We start from the raw sequence: 19,834 nt of genomic DNA, 5'->3' as shown, positions 1-19,834 counted from the left end.
ACAATTTGAAACTCAGAAAGCAAAATTGTTTGTGGCCCTTATTCTAATGGCAGTTTCTAGAAATTTAGCAATCAACACCAGCTTATGCTGATCCTCCAGGAGAAAAATTACATAATAATCAGCTGCACATCCCATAATTGGGGAGTGATTATCTCCTTGCCCATCTCTGCACCAAGAGCAAAACAAAGAGTACATGGATTACCCCATCTCCATAATGTTTGATAGTTCTGTTGTTGTTGTTGTTGTTTTTAATTATTATTATTATTATTATTATTATTATTATTATTATTATTATTATGTTGCACCCAAATGTCTTTTATTTGGAGTAGAGACACTGAAAGGAATGGACCTAAGTTAATCGTCGTCTGCACTATACATTTAAAGCAGTATCATACCATTTCAGTCACAACGCCCTCCAAAGAATCCGGGTAAGCTTAGTTTGTGCTGAGAGTTGTTAGAGACCCCTGTTCCCCTCACAGAGCTACAGTTCCCACAGTTCCCTGAGGAAAGGGATTGGCTGTTAAATCACTTTGGGAATTGTAGGTCTGTGAGGAGGAGAGGGGTCTCCTATCAGCACCCTTCACAAACTACACTTCCCAGGAGTCTTTGGAGGAAGCCACGGCCATTTAAAGTGGTGTGAAGATGCTTTAAATATATAGTGCAAATAGGGCCTTTCTCTGAGTAGACCCATTGAAATTAAAGGTAAAGGGGAAAGGCACCCTTGACCAATAAGTCCAGTCGTGACCGACTCTGGGGTTGCGGTGCTCATCTCGCTTTATTGGCCGAGGGAGCCGGCGTACGGCTTCCGGGTCATGTGGCCAGCATGACTAAGCCGCTCGTGGCAAACCAGAGCAGCGCACGGAAACGCCGTTTACCTTCCCTCCGGAGCGGTACCTAGTTATCTACTTGCACTTTTACGTGCTTTCGAACTGCTAGGTTGGCAGGAGCTGGGACCGAGCAATGGGAGCTCACCCCGTCACAGGGATTCGAACCGCCGACCTTCTGATTGGCAAGTCCTAGGCTCTGTGGTTTAACCCACAGCGCCACCCGCATCCCCCATTGAAATTAATCATCCATTAATTTCAATTAATCCATTAATCAATTATTGAGTAAACCATCACCAGTAAATCAGCAAGCAAATCATCATCATTACTGATTTGTATGCTGTATCATCCATTCATTTCAATGGATCTACTCTGAGTAGGACATGCATTGGTTACAACCCCCTTCTTTCATACCGTATTTGGTTTCTCCGCTCAGTCCCTTATTTAATGCAAAGCAGAACAAACAAACAAAAAAAAAAAAAATATCATGCATGTGGCCCATCACTTGCCTTTGGTTATGCTGGGCTGGTGCTGATGTGAGTTCGAGTCCAGAAACATCAAGAGCGCCACAGTTTTCCAATACACACACCTGTGGTAGGCAATGGACTATCCTGAGTAGCCAGATTGTGACTCAGAACTGGTCCGGCATTTCTAAGTTTATTTTATGGCTTTCCATTCCACCTTCGACATATTCCAGAGGGTGACTTACCCAACAGGAAACTAAAGTACAGTAATAGGAGATAGATAATGAGTGGGATGCGCAACAAAAGTGTTGCAGTGCAGAGTGCCTCCTGCTCAGGGTTCCAGCCAGCCATTCCCTTCTCCAGTTAGGGATGGGCGAATCTTTCATAAGACTATCAGAAGAGATCTGCTGCATCACACAAAGGTGTATCTTGTCCAGCTTTCTGTTCTCCCAGCAGCCATTCAGGAAACTCCCAAAAGCCCACAGGCAGGGCCTGAAGGCATCAGTCCATGTTACTCATAGAAACATAAAAAGAGCAGGATGAGGCCGATGACCCGTCTAGTCCATCACCCACAAGATGCCCCAATGGAAAGCTCACAAGCAGGACCAGAGCTCAACAGCAAAGCTTCCCACTCATGATTCTGAGCAACTTTCCTTTGTTCCTGTTTTCACAGGGGAGAGTATTCCATCGTCGGGGCACCACTACCAAGAAGGCCATGTTACAATGAGCTTTCTCCAAAAAAATCTCAAAATATGTCCCCATTTTCCAGCTGTCATTTTGGCACATGGAATAAAAAGTGTCATGGGCATGTCACTTCCCAACATATTCTGGTTAGCTAAATCTGCAGATCTGATTTTTTTTTTGGGGGGGGGGGGAGCGACAGGCACTCTCGCCAACATACATAGTTAACTTTTAATTATCAGGCTAAAACATTCCTGCTTGTCCAGGTTTTTTAAAACTTAGATTGTCCTTGTGCATGATTTATGGCCTGCTTTTGACACTCATCTTTTTCTATTGAGCAAACCATCACCAGTGAATCAGTGAGCAAACCATCGTTATTATTGATTTGTACGCTGCCTTTCCATTGTTATACCATGCTCCAGGCGGCTGACGACATCAATGAAATGTACATAATTCACTCTAACAGGTACAAAATGGGAACAAAACAAAAACAGTCATGCTTCTAAGTACCAATTAGGGTATCAGATCGGATGGTGATCTGTCCTTGTTTATAAAGATGTAGTTGATAGAGGCAGAGGAGCTGTGATGACAGAGTTGTATATGGTTATGTGTTGTGTGGAGAAATCAGGCCTTAGGACCATCAGAGGAAGCTGAATGTTGGAAGATGCAGCCATCCCAAGCGTCCTTATTTTCCAGAGACTGTCCCTGATTTACAGAAGCCATTTCGGTTTTTGATTTGATCCCAGAATGTCCCGCTTTTCCTTAGAATGTCCCAATTTTAATCAGAGAAATGTTGGTGGATATGGAGTTATGTGACCCCCCTGAGCCAAGGAGATAAGTAACTATACAGTGGTACCTCGGGTTAAGAACTTAATTCATTCTGGAGGTCTGTTCTTAACCTGAAACTGTTCTTAACCTGAGGTACCACTTTAGCTAATGGGGCCTCCTGCTGCTGCCGCACTGCCACTGTGCGATTTCTGTTCTCATCCTGAAACAAAGTTCTTAACCGAGGTACTATTTCTGGGTTAGCGGAGTCTGTAACATGAAGTGTCTTTAACCTGAAGTACCACTGTACAACCTTTAGAAGACACCAAAAGACAGCCCTGAATAGGGAAGTTTTTAAAATGTTTTATTATGCTTGTAGATATGATGGGAGCTGCCCAGAGTAGCTGGGGCAACACAGCCAGATGGGAAAGGTATAAATAATAAAATTGTTGTTGTTGATGATGATGTTGAATAGGATGTCCCTATTTTCATTGTATAAATGCTGGAGGGTATAAATATGTACTCCTCCACACAGTGCACAGTTAAACTATGAAATCCACTCTGGTAACATGCTGTGTCGGCCACCAATTTGGGTGACTTTAGAAGTGGATTAGAAAGATACTCAGAGGGTATGGCTCTCACGGATGCAAGGACGCAGGTGGTGCTGTGGTCTAAACCACTGAGCCTCTTGGGCTTGCCAATCGGAAGGTCGGTGGTTTGAATCCCCGCAACGGGGTGAGCTCCCGTTGCTCTGTCCCAGCTCCTGCCAACCTAGCAGTTCAAAAGTACACCAGTGCAAGTAGATAAATAGGTACCGCTGTGGCGGGAAAGTAAACGGCATTTCCGTGCACTCTGGCTTCCATAATGGTGTCCCATTGCACCAGAAGTGGTTTAGTCATGTTGGCCACATGACCCAGAAAGCTGTCTGCGGACAAATGTCAGCTCCCTCGGCCTGAAAGCAAGATGAGCGCCACAACCCCATTTTCGCCTCTGACTGGGCTTAACCATCCAGGGGTCCTTTACCTTTTACCTTACTAGCCACAAAGGCTATCTTCTGCCTCCCCTTTTGGAGGCAGTATGCAGTATGCCTCTGAATACCAGTTTCTGGAAATCACAAGTGGGGAGCGTTGCTGTTGCTTCAGGTCCTGTTTGTGGGCTTCCCATTGGGGGCATCTGGTCAGCCACTGTGAGAACAGGATGCGGCCTAGATGGGCCATTGTCCTGATCCAGCAAGGATATCTTCTTACGTTCTTGCATCAGAAAAAAAATAAACCAATGAAAATATCTCAGCGAATATACAATCAAATTAAGGACTCACCACATACTTCTTCATAAGGTCTACCAATAAAGATACAAAGCTGCACTCTCAGTAAACAATCCTCTGAAACTTTGACCCATAGCATAAGCATCTGTTACACGTGAACATCCATTTGGAAGCCTATTTATGCAGGGTTGTTGTTGCTGTTTTATATAAAAAATGTTAAGAAGGGCGGAATTAGTCTGAGCATTGCTTAAGGAGCAAAGAGCAAAAATGGTTACATAAAGGGGTAAATTAATATTGCTCAAGGCGCAAAGAGCCATAATTGTCATACAGAGGGAGAAATTATGCAATTCGCTTTCAGGAGAAAACTTGTTACGCCTACGGGCTCCAACACGGATTGCATTGATCTTTCTGACACTTTTTTTCTGGATAACAACCCCTGAGCAAATCGGATGAAAAGCTGAGTGAGTCAGGCAGGACTTAGGTCTTTCCTGTGACTCGATGGAGAGGGTGGAGCTTCTGCTGCGAGGCTGAACATGTGGGATTTAGTATCTCATAAGGCACCTTCCTTTGTCATGGGGGAAAACCCAAATCTTTATCTCTCTCTGACAAGAGAGCATTGGGCTAGGTGCACGAGGTCAGGGTCTGAGACATCAGTCATGCGCATAGGAGACATAGGAGGAAATATCTCCTGGCCTTAGAAAACATTGCAGTTCCTTCTATTTCCAATGTTCAGGCTGTGAGTACCATTCATTATTCACTCACTTATTCATTTTAAAGCATTTCTAAACTGTGTAATAAACTCTTTGCTGAATACAATATAAAAGCAATATACCATATCAGTAAAGCGAGAACATAAGGTATAACCAAGCTGTAGTATAAACACATTTTAAATAAATAAAAACAGGAATTTGGAGAATTCAACAAGGTCTGGTCTTGTGGGTCAGGAAAGGTTTGGACAAAAAGATATGGATTGTATCTAAGTCAGTCCAGTAGACCCACTGAAATCAATGGACCTAAGCAGTAATATTTTTCTAGAAAAAGAGGAGCCTGAACTCACCATGAACGCCTCTCTCGTTCTCTTAGGATGGCAATGGCACCCACTTGAGAGGTGCCGGAACTGAGTTCTGGTGAGTTCTGACTGACAAAAATCCCTGGGCCTAAGTTAGTTATCTCCATTAACTTCAGTGGGTCTGCTCTGAGCTGGACTTACATTGGATGCAAATCAATGGCTTTAGAAGATGGCTGCCACTTCCCATAAGACAGAGGGAAGGGCTTTCCGAGGGTAAACAGCAAAAATGGTCACTGCCCTATGGTTCGGGGTGGAGGGACCTGCCAATTTTGGTTCTTTCTGTTTCTCATTTTTCCAATCTTAAATCCATTTCTCCACATCTCTGTAGCAATTCACACTTTTTTTTAATTTAAAAAATCACGAAATTCTTCCACGTTTAGTGCGAATTTCTCCTAATAAGCATCTTCTTTTGTACTTAGCTTTGAGTTAATGTACGCATTTCTGCAAACAATTCCACCTAACATCGTAGTATGTTCTTTTCACTGATATATTCATTTTTATGCACACTTTCCCCAAATGTACACATTTGTTAAAAGAAAAGACTGCTGGGCTGGAGAACTGCATTGAACTGCAGGTTCAACAGAATCTCCTTTAAGTGGGACATGATCCAAGTCTCTCCCCTATCCTGCCCCACGATGATATTCTAGGTACAGCGCCATGAGCAGTATTTCCCCAGATGATCTAAGCAATGGAGTCTGGTCTATTTAGGGCTGTGGTTTTCAAAGGTCGTAGCGTGCCACACTAGCATGGCAGGAGACAATCAAGGACAATCAAAGGAATATTTAAACCAGGGGTAGGCAACCTAAGGCCCGTGGGCCAGATGCAGCCCAATTGCCTTCTCAATCCGGCCCCTGGACGGTCCGGGAATCAGCATGTTTTTACATGAGTAGAATGTGTCCTTTTATTTAAAATGCATCTCTGGGTTATTTGTGGGGCCTGCCTGGTGTTTTTACATGAGTAGAATGTGTCCTTTTATTTAAAATGCATCTCTGGGTTATTTGTGGGGCATAGGAATTTGTTCATTTCCCCCCAAAAAAATATAGTCCGGCCCCCCACATGATCTGAGGGATGGTGAACCGGCCCCCTGCTGAAAAAGGTTGCTCACCCCTGATTTAAACATTTCAGTGTAGTATACCACATGATGGTATCAAAATGTTTTGTTTTATTTGCAGAATATGGATATCTCTTCAAAATGAAAACAAGAGCATCAGGTGTGCAGAAATGAGTCCTGTTCTTATGCACCTGCATTGTTTTTACACTTTCTGGATGTCCCGTGGTCATATTATAAAGTAGTAACCCTGCTAGGTGTTACTTTCTTTTTGTTAGCAATTAAAAAAAAAATCAAAAAATCGGTGTTGCCCAAGCAAATTTTTATTCTGAAAGTGTGGCCCAGAGGAAAAAAGTTTGAGAACCACTGATATAAATAATAATAATAATAATAATAATAATAATAATAATAATAATATAGGGCAACTGGGGACACAGTTGTAGCAACCTCAGTCTGCCCTTAGGCAGCCCTACCTGCTTGACATCTGACTTGCAACTCATCGAGTGGCATGTCTGTCAGCTTCCTCCACTTTAGACTAGGTGCTTCCCTTGTAGATTTCAGCAAGGAAGAAGGATGGGGATGAAACCACAATGAGTTGTCTCTGCCTGTCATTGGCAGGTAACATCAGTGGCCCTGGGTCGTCATCAATACTAGTTTTACCCAGAGTAGGCTCACTGACATTAATAGACTTGACTAGCTTAGGTTCATCGGTTTCAATAGGTCCACACATTGGAGTTATTTAAGCAGAGATTGGAGGGCCGTCTGTCAGGGGTTCTTTTCTTTTTTAAAAATAATTTTTATTATGAATTTCAACATAACAAATTATCAAAAACATATCATCTTCATTCCCCCCCCATTTTTCCCCCTTCCCCCATCCCAAAGAAAAAGCCTCCCTCCCTCCCCCCCCAAGACTTTCCTCAGCGCCCCTCTCTGATTTTTCAACGTTATTCTCTGCATATTATAAAATTGTAAATAATATCTATCTATTATGTTAACTATAATAAATTTGTGTATGTTTATTCAAAACCTGCCAAGGAGTCCAGTTCATTTTGTTGTTTTTTAAAGTAATTTGTAAAAGGTTCCCATTCTTCTTTAAAGCCACCGTTGTCCTTGTCTCGCAGTTTGCATGTCAATTTCGCCAGTTCCGCATAATCCATCAGTTTCCCTTGCCACTGTTTTTTTGTCAGGAATTCTTTAAGCTGTGATTCTGTCACTGCAGGGGGTTGGACAAGATGAGGCTATCCCTCCCAACTCTATAATTCTATGATGCTAATCTGAATAAAATATTGTGGGGTGGGACAGGTGAGCTCCACCCTGCATAATCGGTCACATGCTGCGGCACATGCACACCATTTGAATGCAATGCCCATCAACTTTAGGGGGCAAATATTTTATGGGGGGGTGGCTGAAGGGTCCTCGGCCCCTAGGAGTTGGCTCCTATGGATTCTATAAAACTGATTTGGAGACAACCCCAGGTGTGCCGTTAACCAACTGAGGCTGCAATCCCAACCCCACTTACCTGGGAGTGACCCCCACTGAATTAATTGCAACTTACACAGTTAGGATCACAGCCGCCATCTGCTTTGCCCTCTCTGGATATTCCTGGAGAGTGGTATGACTTGGTCATGTCGTCACATCAAGATGAGGCTACTGTTGCGTGACCCACATGGGCTTCCTTTGAAAAGCGTCAGCGAGATCCTCAGCCAGTTCAGATTGGGTCAGGACGTTCTATGCAAAGGACATTACTTTTGCAAGAACTCCTTAGGAGGAAAAAGGGTGATGCATCGCATAACCTGCTTCTTAAATTGGCCTTCACCAGAGAGCTGAGTTTCAAGCACTTCCTTCACGTTGACCTCCAGTTCGGCACAAACTGATCATCTTCCAGCTGCCGTAACCCTGTTGATCCAGAAGTCAGATCTTGCATGTGAAGCCTCCTTCCTTCCTAGTCCCCCAGTCCACCCCTGCAAAGCTGGAGTGCTAACTGAAAGCAACAGATCAGAGGAGCTGGAAGCACAGTGCTGACTTGCTTGCTTAGATGCTGTGATTTTGCGGTGAGGCAAAGCCCTGTCTATGCCTCTTTGGCTTCACAAGAGATGAGGAGCTCTCTAATGCAGACAACTGTAGCAGGGCTTGCTGTCAGTGCCAAACAGTGAGCCCTGCTTGCAAAGGAATGATTGGGGACTCATTTTAGGCACCCCATTGCTCCTTGGCCTATAGCCATTGAGTCTGTTGTTTAATGGCAAGAGTGCAGAGTCCCTTCATTCAGTTGCAGCCACGACCCTTCTAAAATGATATAACCTTCTAAGATTACACAATATAATAATAATAATAATAATAATAATAATAATAATAATAATAATACAGTCATACCTCAGGTTAAATATGCTTCAGGTTGAGCATTTTCAGGTTGCGCTCCGTGGCAACCCAGAAGTAACGGAACGCATTACTTCCGGGTTTCACCGCTCGCGCATGCGCAGACACTCAAAATGACATCACACGCATGCGCAGAAGCAGCGAATCATGACCTGCGCACGCGCAGACGCGGGTTGCGTTCTGCTTAGGATGCGAACGGGGCTCCGGAACAGATCCCTTTTGCATCCAGAGGTACCACTGTAATAATAATAATAATAATAATAATAATAATAATAATAATTGATGTATTGTAACGATCAATGCAAACCTTCATGTGCTGCCTTTCGGCTAGATCTGCTCTTTTCTGTGCATGTACGTTTGGAGCGGTCCTATAGCTTCTTTCGGAGTGAGTTAAGTTGCGTTTTCTATGATGCTCCATTGCACATAACAGAACTTGCATGCTGTTCTCTTGAAACCAACCCCCCCCCCCCTTGTGCTTTTGGTCAAGTGAAAATGCTGAGCTTTGGAGCATATAGAACTCTTCCTTTTTGGTGTTCTTCCTGCGCACCTTCTCCAGAGTAACCCTAGGAGCCAATCCCCACTGGCCGACTCACCTCCTTTTACTTGGATTGGTTCCAATCAGCCCAAAGGGAGAGAATCCTTCTTCTCAGGGGCTAAAAAGCTCCCCTTTCATACCAAGAGACTCTGCTGCAAAAATAGTAGTGGGTCTTTGACCTCCTGCAACTCTGGACCACTAAGCCTCTGGCTATGGTTGCCCCTCTACTTGCCAAGGGCACTATACATTTGACCAGAAATGTCAGACAGAAATCGTCATCAGGGTGGAAAGTTGCATTTTAATTTCAGAGAATCATAAAATTGGAAGGGACCCAGAGTGTCATCTAGTCCAAACCCCTTCACTTAAATACTTCTTGCCTTCCGTTCACACAGTGGTCCCAGTGGTGGTGAAAGAAAAGAGATAAAAGTGCACAAAACCACAGAGTCTAAAAGCAGCCACACTCTATTGTGAACAAAACTCAGTGGCACAGTAGATCTTGGTTATCCTTTGCCCACTTTAAAATAAAAAAATCACAGTAAAACAACTGGTTAATCCAATCCAGGAAAACACTGACAACAACATCACTGAATGATCCTTGCTGCAGCTTGCAATGGGTGGGAATAATATGTGCAAACACTCCCTCCCTCCCTCCCATTCATGCAGGCAGGCATGATCCCAAATCCTGCAACCCTGTGGAATAAGAAAGGTAGGCAGCTGGCTAAGGCAGTAGACCAGATGCTGGATTCAGATGGCCTGGAGTTCACTTCCAGGCATCTCTTCTAAGATGGGCTGATGCGAGAAAGGTTCCTTGGCCAGCCTTGGGCTGGGGAAGTGCCGTCGCTCAGCAGTAGAGCACCTGCCGTGCATGCAGAAGGCCCCAGGTTCAATCTCCCATGGCATCTCCAGGTAGGGCTGCGATTTATCCCCTACCTGCTGCCAGTCAGTGTAAGCAACCCTGAGCTAGATGGACAATGGCCTGACTCAGTATGTGTTCCTGTGTGTGTGTGTGTTGCACGTTGTGTTTCTGTGTCTTAAGGGCTGTAGCTCAGTGACAGAGCATCTGTTTTGCATACAGAAGGTCCCATCTCTAGGTAGGGCTGGGACAGACTCTCTTCTGAAACCCTGGAAAGCTGCTGCCAGTCAGAGAGAAGAAAGAAAGAAAGAAAGAAAGAAAGAAAGAAAGAAAGAAAGAAAGAAAAGAAAGAAAGAAAAGAGTTGGAGGAAAGGAGCTGCAACACCAGAGACCAGAATATTAAAAACCGAAATGTAGATGTAAACAAATGGTGCTTAAAAACAACAACAACAACAACAACAACAACAACAACAACAACAACAACCTGCCATGTAAAACTCCAAAAGGAAGTGTCTCAGTAACTAGCACTGTAGTGGCCCCTCCAAAACACCAGATTTTTCCAAGTAGAAGGATTGTGGGCATGCAGAAGGTTGCAGGTTCAATCCCCAGCATCTCCACATAAGACCGGGAAACACCCCTTCCCCGGACCCTGGATCATAGATCACAGAATTGTAGAGTTGGAAGGGAGCCTGAGGATCATCTGGTCCAAGCCCTGCAATGCCGGAATATATGCAGCTGCCCCATACAGGGATCGAACCTGCAACCTTCGCGTTATCAGCATCGCGCTCTAACCAACTGAGCTATCCAGGATAACTGCTGCCGATCAGTGTCGACCAGACTGAGCTAGACGAGCCAATGGTACACAACACGTGCTGAGTGTAAGGCCGCTCCCTGTATTCCTGAGAATACAGGAGGAAATTTTCCGAGGCAGGGAGGTCACTCGGCATCTTTGAGGGCAGCAGGAGAAGTGACCGAATCACCCGAAAGACGAGGACGATTAAGACACTGCAAGGAGGATTCCTCAGAATTTGGAATTATTTCCTCGTTTCCTCCTCGCTCTATCGCAGCCTTTGCGCGAGATTCCGCATGAATCCAAAGGCTTCTCAAGTTGAGCAAGCTTCTCCGCGTCCTCCGACTGGCTGGTCTGGTCTGGTCTTCTTCCCTGGGAAGAAATCCGCGTCTCTCCATGAAGCTCCAGCCCTTTCGAGCCGTGACTCAGCCTCTCAATCTGCATAACAAGGCTGGACAGCTCCCAGGCGCTCTTATCTGTGGGTATAAAAGAAAACTCTCAGGATCTTGCTCTCACATTTTGCCAGCTCCTTCGCGCTGCGCGCCACGCTGCTCCACCCGGCTCCCAGTTCAAGAGAAGAGCGGGGGCAACCAAGGTACCGATCGCTTTCTTGCGGCTGTTAATGTGTGTGCATTGTGTGTGGCTCTGCCCTGGCATTAGTGCCTGAAACCAGCTCATAATTGCTATATTTAGAGCAAGTAGACTAATGGTAGTGTAGCTCGGCTTCTTATGATTACATTTGACTGTCTCTGTGTGTTTTGCTGGACGGGTTTCTACAACTGAGTACAGTTTGGTGAGCATCTACAGCATGCAAGCGGAGGGGTGGACAATGAGGTGGAAGAAAGGACTGTAACACTTCAGGTGGTGCCTGAACTCCTTTTCGATGTCACCCCCCCCCTTATTTTTAAGCAAAAAAGGGAAAAAGTCCTTGTGCAAAAAGAACTAGTGCCTCAAGTTTCTCCCAACCAGCCCTTTCTCCTGCAGTACTGGTTTTTCCAATTCATGGACAATTCCTTTGACCCAGGGAAAGAATTTGGAATTGTGATTCTTCTACCCACCATCGGTCCTACCTTCTGCCATGTTCTGCCACAGGTGTACTGTGGAAAATGAGCCAAAGGACCACAAACACTCTGCTGTGATTTCCATGTTCCATCTATTTTGGCCCCATGGGAGGCTCAAGCAACTTCCAGGAATCTGTACACAGAGGAGACCTATTTTTGTACATAAGCAGAAAAGGACCAGTTGCGATGGTGCATTTAAAAAATATATATATAAGCTATGTGACTTTGATTATCTATTTACACTGCCTTTAGTCTTCTACCTGTGGTGTTATTTTTTGTCGGTCATGGTCTAGTAATGATTTGCTGTCGTTGTTGAGAGCGAATATCTGCTTAATTATTATCAGCTGATATTTTGAGAGTTAATTTTATTGTGTGATATTCTATTGGAAATGGATTCCGGAATATTACTTTATTTGGCATAAGCCACTTATTTTAAATGACTTTTATTGTGACATACTTTTGTTGGATCGGAATGTTTTAATGGATGTGCAGCCTTTGCAGTATATTTTGTTGTTTCTACGGCTTGTAAACTGCCTTGTGTATATAGCAATACAGGAAGGCGGTATCCCAGTTAAAAGTGGAAATGAATGAAAATGGGATAGAGTGGGCATCAAAGAGGGCAAATGACTAGAGGTGAATCAGTCATTCGCTTCTGGTGACTGTCAGCTGTTGGCTTTAGTTAGTTGTTTTGGAGCTCACCTATACCTGGATGAAATGCTGACTGAGCTGTCCTCCTTTTTATAGATTAAAATGTTGGCCTCTGAGTGGATTTTCACAACACAAGCAAATAGTGGTAACGACTAGCTTTTGGAAGTGGGAAGCTAATAGCTTCTGGGCTGCCATCCTAGGCTCTCCTACCCAGGTGTAAGCCCCAACTCAGTGCATAGGATTGCACTGTCAGATGTATTGCTGGTCCAGAGATGAGAAATAGACACTTGGACCTCACTTGTCCTTTAATATGAAAGCTGTAGTTGCCGAGAGAGAGAGAGAGAGAGAGAGAGAGAGAGAGAGAGAGAGAGAGAGATGTCTGCTTCCACAGCTCAGCTCCATGAGAACCTTTGACGTTGGGGTGTTCTACATTCAACACCAGAGTCACAGCTTCTTGCAAAATATCAGTAATGCTTGAAGGTGGGAGTGGGAAAGGAGATGGGCCCATCACTCTCTGGATCCCAGGTCACAGAAACTGGGGTGTTTATCCCAGCAGAGGGACTGCAAGTTGACTTTGGCTGGACTGGTGGGCAGACTGTGTATCATGATGGCTGAACCAATTGACTCATTTTATTTATTTATTGCGTTTGTATCCCCACCTCCTTTTCCAAGGAGCTCAAGGTGGCATAAAGGGGTCTCCCTTTCCTCACTAAATCTCCACCACAACAGCCCTGCGATGCAGGTCAGGCTGAGAGGCAGCGACTGGCCTGAGGTCACATCCAGTGAGCTTCATGGCTGAGTGGGGAACTGGAGTCTCCCAGGCCCTAGTATTATTATTATTATTATTATTATTATTATTATTATTATTATATTATTTATACCCTGCCCAGCTGGCTGGGTTTCCCCAGCCACTCTGGGCGGTTTTCAACAAAGTATTATAATACAGTAGTCTGTTAAACATTAAAAGCTTCCCTAAACAGGGCTGCCTTCAGATGTCTTCTAAAAGTCTGGTAGTTGTTCTTCTCTTTGACATCTGGTGGGAGGGCGTTCCACAGGGCAGGTGCCACTACCGAGAAGGCCCTCTGCCTGGTTCCCTGTAACTTGGCTTCTTGCAGTGAGGGAACCGCCAGAAGGCCCTTGGCGCTGGACCTCAGTGTCCAGGCAGAATGATGGGGGTGGAGACGCTCCTTCAGGTATACGCTCCTTCAGGTCCTAGTCTAGCACTAACAACTACACCACACTGGCACGCAGTGTTGGGAAGTAAGGAAGCTGGCTTGTACCAGTTCAGACTTAGAATCATAGTAGAATTGGAAAGGACCCCAAGGGTCATCTAGGCGAACCACCTGCAATGCAGGAACAAACTTTGTCTACATAGCCTTAGATTGTCTGCTGTGACCAGGAGTGACTCCCGGGGGTTCTTGAGCTAAGAGAGGCTTTTGTTACCTGAACTTCGGACCATCTCCATGTGCTTTAGGACTGAGCTGCAGTTGCTCCCCAAGTTGCTGGTCATCTGCCTGCTGCCCCCAGGCAAACCACCATCCTTGTGCTACAAGTCCCCACCCACCCACCCACTGTTGCAATGTAGAGATAACAATAATGGGATTTTTATGAGGCTTACCTACTGGTGCTTGAGGTAATGGGTGTGGGACACTGGAAAGGCAAGGCGCTGCTGCTAAATATTGATACAATTGTTAGGGATTAGTATTATTGGTGTGGATATAAGGCGATTGTTTGGGGTGTGCAAGGCTCCAAAGTAGATTGATGCATCTGTCGACAGGGGAGGCTAGATTTCTTAATTCATTTCTCATTTCTCCAGTCAGCTGGTTACATTTCTGCCTCAGTTTGCGTGTGCATGCACACACACACACACACATACATATAAATCCAACTAAGTTCTACTTAGGGTAGAAATTAATGAACCTAAGTTGGTCATGGTCATTAATTTTGATGGTTCTGCTTTGAGCAGAACTAACCTTGACTGCAGCACTGATCAGCATTTTACTGTGGACTTGTCTCTGTATGCAATTTTGCCTAATATACACATTTTTGCAAACTGGTCTCCCCTAATAAAGTGCATTTTGTATGTCATTTTTACTAATAAGTGGATTTTTAGGCAGGCTTTCCTCTAATACTTCCCATTTTTAAAAAATCCTTGGGGAAAACGTTGCAGAACTCAGAGAAGTGTACATTTCAAAGGATATCTGTAGTTCAGTGTGTGTGTGCTGCTTTGGGAAGTGCAAACTTGAGTTCTCCTCCATCCTTATCCATGGATGGGCACATATGTTCCAGAAAGAAAGAGAGAGAGATTTGAGTATGCACAAAGAAGGGTTTGCAAACAGTGAAGCAGTTAGTTGATTTTGGACTGTAGACATGGGGATTATTTCACTTAGCATCAACATGGAATAAGCCAGACCCTGCTGTTCTGAGAACCCTCCTGCTCATTCTGCTGGCCTGGGGCCCCAGACCTCTACCCCAAAGTCTTGTCCTACGGACTGGTGCCACTGTTTGCAAAGAAGGAGAAGAAGAATTTTCTTTATACAAGAGCATATGTTTCCAAAAATCTTTCTGTAGCAGAATGTTCCCTTCTGCCTCATGAGGACTAGCCACTTGCTCACAAAATGGCTCATTTGATGGTTTTCCTTGCTGCAGCTGACATTTCTGTTTTCGTCCTTGCTAATTGCATCCTCTGATATCTCTCTCTCTCTCTCTCTCTCTCTCTCTCTCTCTCTCTCTCTGCACGTAGCTGTTATGCAGTTGATCATCCAGAAAAGTTTTGCTGAGCAGGATGGTAGGGAATCTGCAAGGGGAGGTAATTAAAGCAGAGATTCTCAGCACTTTGCCAGGGATCAAGCGCCTTTGCACTGAGTGAGACTCACTTCTGAGTAAACACGCTTACTGTCCCTCTGCACACGTCTTCCTATTCCAAACAACGATGGCCTAATGTGTATGTTTGCAAGCTGAATTCCTCTGGGTTTCTTTCACTCATCCTTTGCTCATCCTTTGCGAATGTACGGTAACTTCACATAAATCAAAGTCACATGGAAAGATTTGGCAGTCCTAGAAATGCTTCCCTAGGAGTGAATTGGATTGAGCTCAGTAGGATTTGATTCTGAGAACATCTTGCTGCCCAGGTCCTCAGGCTGAATTCATGCAATGTTTTCTGCGAAAAAATGTAGTGTCTTTGAATCCATCTGGATTTATGGCAACCCCCTTCCCATAGCTTGCAAAGAACAGAATCTGGTACCTTTGCATCAAACTTACGAGTTGAAACACAGGCTACCCCACCTGCGGCAACAACAAATCCTTTGCTTGAGAGAACCTATCCTCTTAGCACCAAATGCTTTAAAAGATAAGTAGCAAAGGGAATTTTCTACTCTGGATTTAATGGTCTAACTATAGGGGGTGAAGGCTCTACTAGATCCCTTAGGGTGCAATCCCAACCCCACTTAGCTGGGGATGAAAGTTAGGGGAAGAAAGGTGCGTTCAAGTCACATTTTAATGCAAAGCTACCACATCTGCATTCCCCAAACTAATTAGCAAACCAAATCACAGCTATTCACCCATCTCAATTTTTACAATGCCCTCCCCATACCAAAGAATGCATGGGAAAAAACCCGAAGGCAAGGAAAGGAAAGAAATGCATATGTCAGAGAAAATCACAAAGACGGACTGAATTGCTTGGGGGGAAGTGCATACAAGTAAAATTGTGTTCAAAAAGGTACAGTGGTGCCCCGCAAGACGAATGCCTGGCAAGACGAAAAACCCGCTAGACGAAAGGGTTTTCCGTTTTGGAGGTGCTTCGCAAGACGAATTTCCCTATGGGCTTGCTTCGCAAGACGAAAATGTCTTGCGAGTTTTTCCGACTCCCCCCCCTTTCCCCCCCTTTTCTAAGCCGCTTATCCGCTTATCCACTAAGCCGCTAAAAGCCGCTAAAAGCCGCTAAGCCGCTAATAGCGCTAAGCCGCTAAGCCGCTAATGGGCTTGCTTCGCAAGACGAAAAAACCGCTAGACGAAGAGACTCGCGTAACGGATTCTTTTCGTCTTGCGAGGCACCACTGTATACCTTAAGGGAAAGGGGGGGAAATGCACACAATTTAAAAAAAATAAATCATGAACATGTGCAGATATAAGGGGAACTGAATTTAAGAGTGGGGGAAACCCATAGATTAGTCTGCATTCCAGCCTGAGTGTAAGTCCCCTTGAATTCAACAGGACCTGCTTCTGAGTAGACGTAGTTAGGCCTGTATTGTTAATGTAGTAAAACAACCTTGTTGGAATGGGTGCCTCTCCTCCACCTCTTGCTGAGAAGGGCCACTGACACCTGCCACAAAGTCTTCTTCATGCCACTGAGTGCAGATGAGGTAGGAAATTATTGAATTCATCTGAAGGATTGGTGAATCTGTCCATTTCAGTTTCTCTTTGATTCCTGCATTGCAGGGCGATGGACTAGACGAGACCCCTTCCAACTCCACAATTCTGTTCTACAATGCTTTACATGCCTCTTTTTTTCCCAACCTTCAATTTGGTTCTCCACAATTCCTGCATCGGTTTATGAATACCTCATGAAAATTCACCAGCGTCTTAGTGTGAATTTCTCCCCCGTCCTGTTTTTGGTAGGCAATATCACCAAATGTACACACACTTCTGCAAAGCAGTTACCCCCTATTGCACTTTTGTACATTGTTTTCACCAATACAGTGGTACCTCGGGTTAAGAACTTAATTCGTTCTGGAGGTCCGTTCTTAACCTGAAACTGTTCTTAACCTGAGGTACCACTTTAGCTAATGGGGCCTCCCACTGCCACTGCGCCACCGCAGTGTTCTCATCCTGTTCTCATCCTGAAGCAAAGTTCTTAACCTGAGGTACTATTTCTGGGTGAGCAGAGTCTGTAACCTGAAGCGTCTGTAACCCGAGGTAAAGCTGTATATCTATTCGTACGCACACTTGACCCCAGTATACACATTTTTGTACACATCAACTAGCTGGAGAACTAGAATTGAATTGTAGAGTCGGAAGGGACCCCAAGGGCAATGCAGGGATCTCAACCAAAGCCCATCACTGGCATGTGGCCTTGGAAGGTTGCCCAGAAGGAAATGCAGACCTTGGGCCAAAGAATGATCCCTATCCTTGTGATCCAACAATATTGCGATACCCAAGATTGAAAGCACTGCTCTGGGAGATAGGCTTGTAGCAGATTGATGGTGATTCAGCCACACACACACACACACACACACACACACACACACACACACACACCACTTTTCAGATAATGACTTCTGAGTGTATTCATGCACATAGTTAAACCATGGAACTCACTGCCACAGGAGGCAGTAATGATGTACGGTAATGGTAACCAACTTCAATAGCTTTAAAAGAGGATGAGACAAATTCATGGAGGAGAAGGCTATTGAAGGCCACTAGCCATGATGGCTATTCTCTGCCTCCACAGTCAAGAGGCAGCAACCCTTCTGAATACCAGTTGCTGGAAACTGCAGGAAGGGAAAGGGTCTTGCGTTCAGATCCTGTTTTCTGCTTTCCCACAGGCACCCGGTTGACCACTGAGAGAACAGGATGCTAGAGTAGAGGGGCCATTGGCCTTATCCTGCCAGGCTTATGTTCTTAGTGCAGATTTTTAACCGCACATTAAATTCAACGAGGTTTGTTTTGCTCACCAGAAACGTGTGATGCCGGGTTTTATTGCGGCCTGTTTCGGCATGTTTCAGCTCTTGTTTCAATTAGAACATGTTGGTTATAAGGCTTTTGTCACAGCTTTGGGAAAATCGGCTCGTCTTTGCACTCTCACGGTTATATTGGATGGTTTTACGATTCTGCCATGCAGGCTCTCCTGGGTACATTTTTGCAGAAGAGGAAGATACGAGCAATAAAAAGGTGACAATTGTTAACCAAACTGGCTAGTGAAAAATGTGGGCTAGTAACTCCGGGAACTTTGAAAGTAACTCCCAGTAAGGGACCGGGGAGGTGCAGAGTGGAGGATTCACTTACGAAGCCCTGCTGGCGTTCGCCAATCAGGATGGAAAGTTGTGGTGGGTTGTTGTTTTTTTACTTTGTTTCTATTCCTGTGCCAGCTTCAGGCTTGTGCAGCTGAGGGCCCAGAGGATGCTGGGGGCTTTTGGATCTGTCTCCACCAATGGGAGAATGCCCAGAATCCACCAGCTCTGACTTCACACCTTCACACCGCTTCTGCCATGGCGGAGGTTCACCAGAGCTCTGCTTTGTGGCTGAAGGCAGCAGAAAGGCGAGTTGGCCCTTAGCTTTGGGGTTTAGGACCGGGTTGAGATCCATGCACATGCACTGAGACCAGTGTTGGATTTACATATAAGCTAAACAAACTATAGCTTTTAGGGCCCCACTCTCTTGGGCCCCCCCAAAAAAATCTAAAGGGAAAAAACTGCTGGATGTACATTTCCAAAATATAAGTTAGAGCTTAATAATTATTTCACTATTAATATACTTCTTCTGAATTGTATTTCACTATTAATATACTTCTGAATTGTATTTCAGTTCAACAATTACTTAGATAAAATACATTTTTGTTATGTGCAAATGGCTTTAGATACCTATTAGGTCCATAAATTACCATTTAACATATATTCAACAACAAAAAAAGCAACAATATGTTGTTGACAAAGGACAGCTGGACATATAAAGAACCCTATTACCTTCAGTAGCTTAGGGCAGGCATAGGCAAACTCTGTTCCTCCAGATGTTTGGGACTACAATTCCCATCATCCCTAACTAACAGGACCAGTGGTCAGGGATGATGGGAATTGTAGTCCCAAACATCTGGGGGCCTGAGTTTGCCTATGTCTGGCTTAGGGCCTCATCAAACCTAAATCCAGTCCTGACTGAAACCCATGCACACACATTGAGATCCATGCGTGCTGGTTTCAAGGTGCTTCAACTCAGAGCTTTAAATCTTGGAAGCGGGGGCTGCAGTCAGAGGAATTCTGTTACCTGCACAAAGGAGTCTGGATAGCCCGCCCCCACACACAGTAGTGAAAGGAACAAAATCCAGTTCAATGACAGCATCAATGATAAAACAGGATAGTGAGCACAGTGGTACAGGTAGGCAGTTCTAGATTCTGGAATTAACAGTCTTAACAGGGAGAGGTAAAGGTAAAGGTAAAGGTAAAGGGACCCCTGAGCATTAGGTCCAGTCGTGGCCAACTCTGGGATTGTGGTGCTCATCTTGCTTTATTGGCCAAGGGAGCCGGCGTACAGCTTCCGGGTCATGTGGCCAGCATGACTAAGCCACTTCTGGCGAACCAGAGCAGCGCACGGAAACGCCATTTACCTTCCCGCTGGAGCGGTACCTATTTATCTACTTGCACTTTGACGTGCTTTCGAACTGCTAGGTTGGCAGGAGCAGGGACCAAGCAATGGGAGCTCACCCCGTCGCGGGGATTCGAACCGCTGACCTTCTGATTGGCAAGTCCTA

The 19,834-nt window shown here is 44.9% G+C and overlaps 1 protein-coding gene across 2 annotated transcripts in view; it reads left to right on the top strand.

Moving 5' to 3' along the window:
- The window catches only part of SCNN1D (sodium channel epithelial 1 subunit delta), a 68,532-nt gene that overhangs the window by 25,645 nt on the left and 23,053 nt on the right, over nucleotides 1-19,834 (top strand). The window contains exon 1 of one of the 2 annotated variants that reach the window (XM_079986986.1): nucleotides 11,217-11,261. The exons of the other annotated variant lie outside the window; for it this stretch is intronic. The gene's annotated coding sequence lies outside the window, so the exon portion shown is untranslated. Of the gene's footprint in view, nucleotides 1-11,216; nucleotides 11,262-19,834 lie in introns of those variants that run through there. 2 annotated transcript variants of the gene reach the window in all.

This window comes from Podarcis cretensis (genome assembly GCF_951804945.1).
Source record: "Podarcis cretensis genome assembly, chromosome: 8".
In the NCBI taxonomy this organism is placed as follows: Eukaryota; Metazoa; Chordata; class Lepidosauria; order Squamata; family Lacertidae; genus Podarcis; species Podarcis cretensis.
The sequence above is the reverse complement of the archived record's forward strand: the minus strand, read 5'-3'. Positions and strand labels throughout refer to the sequence as shown.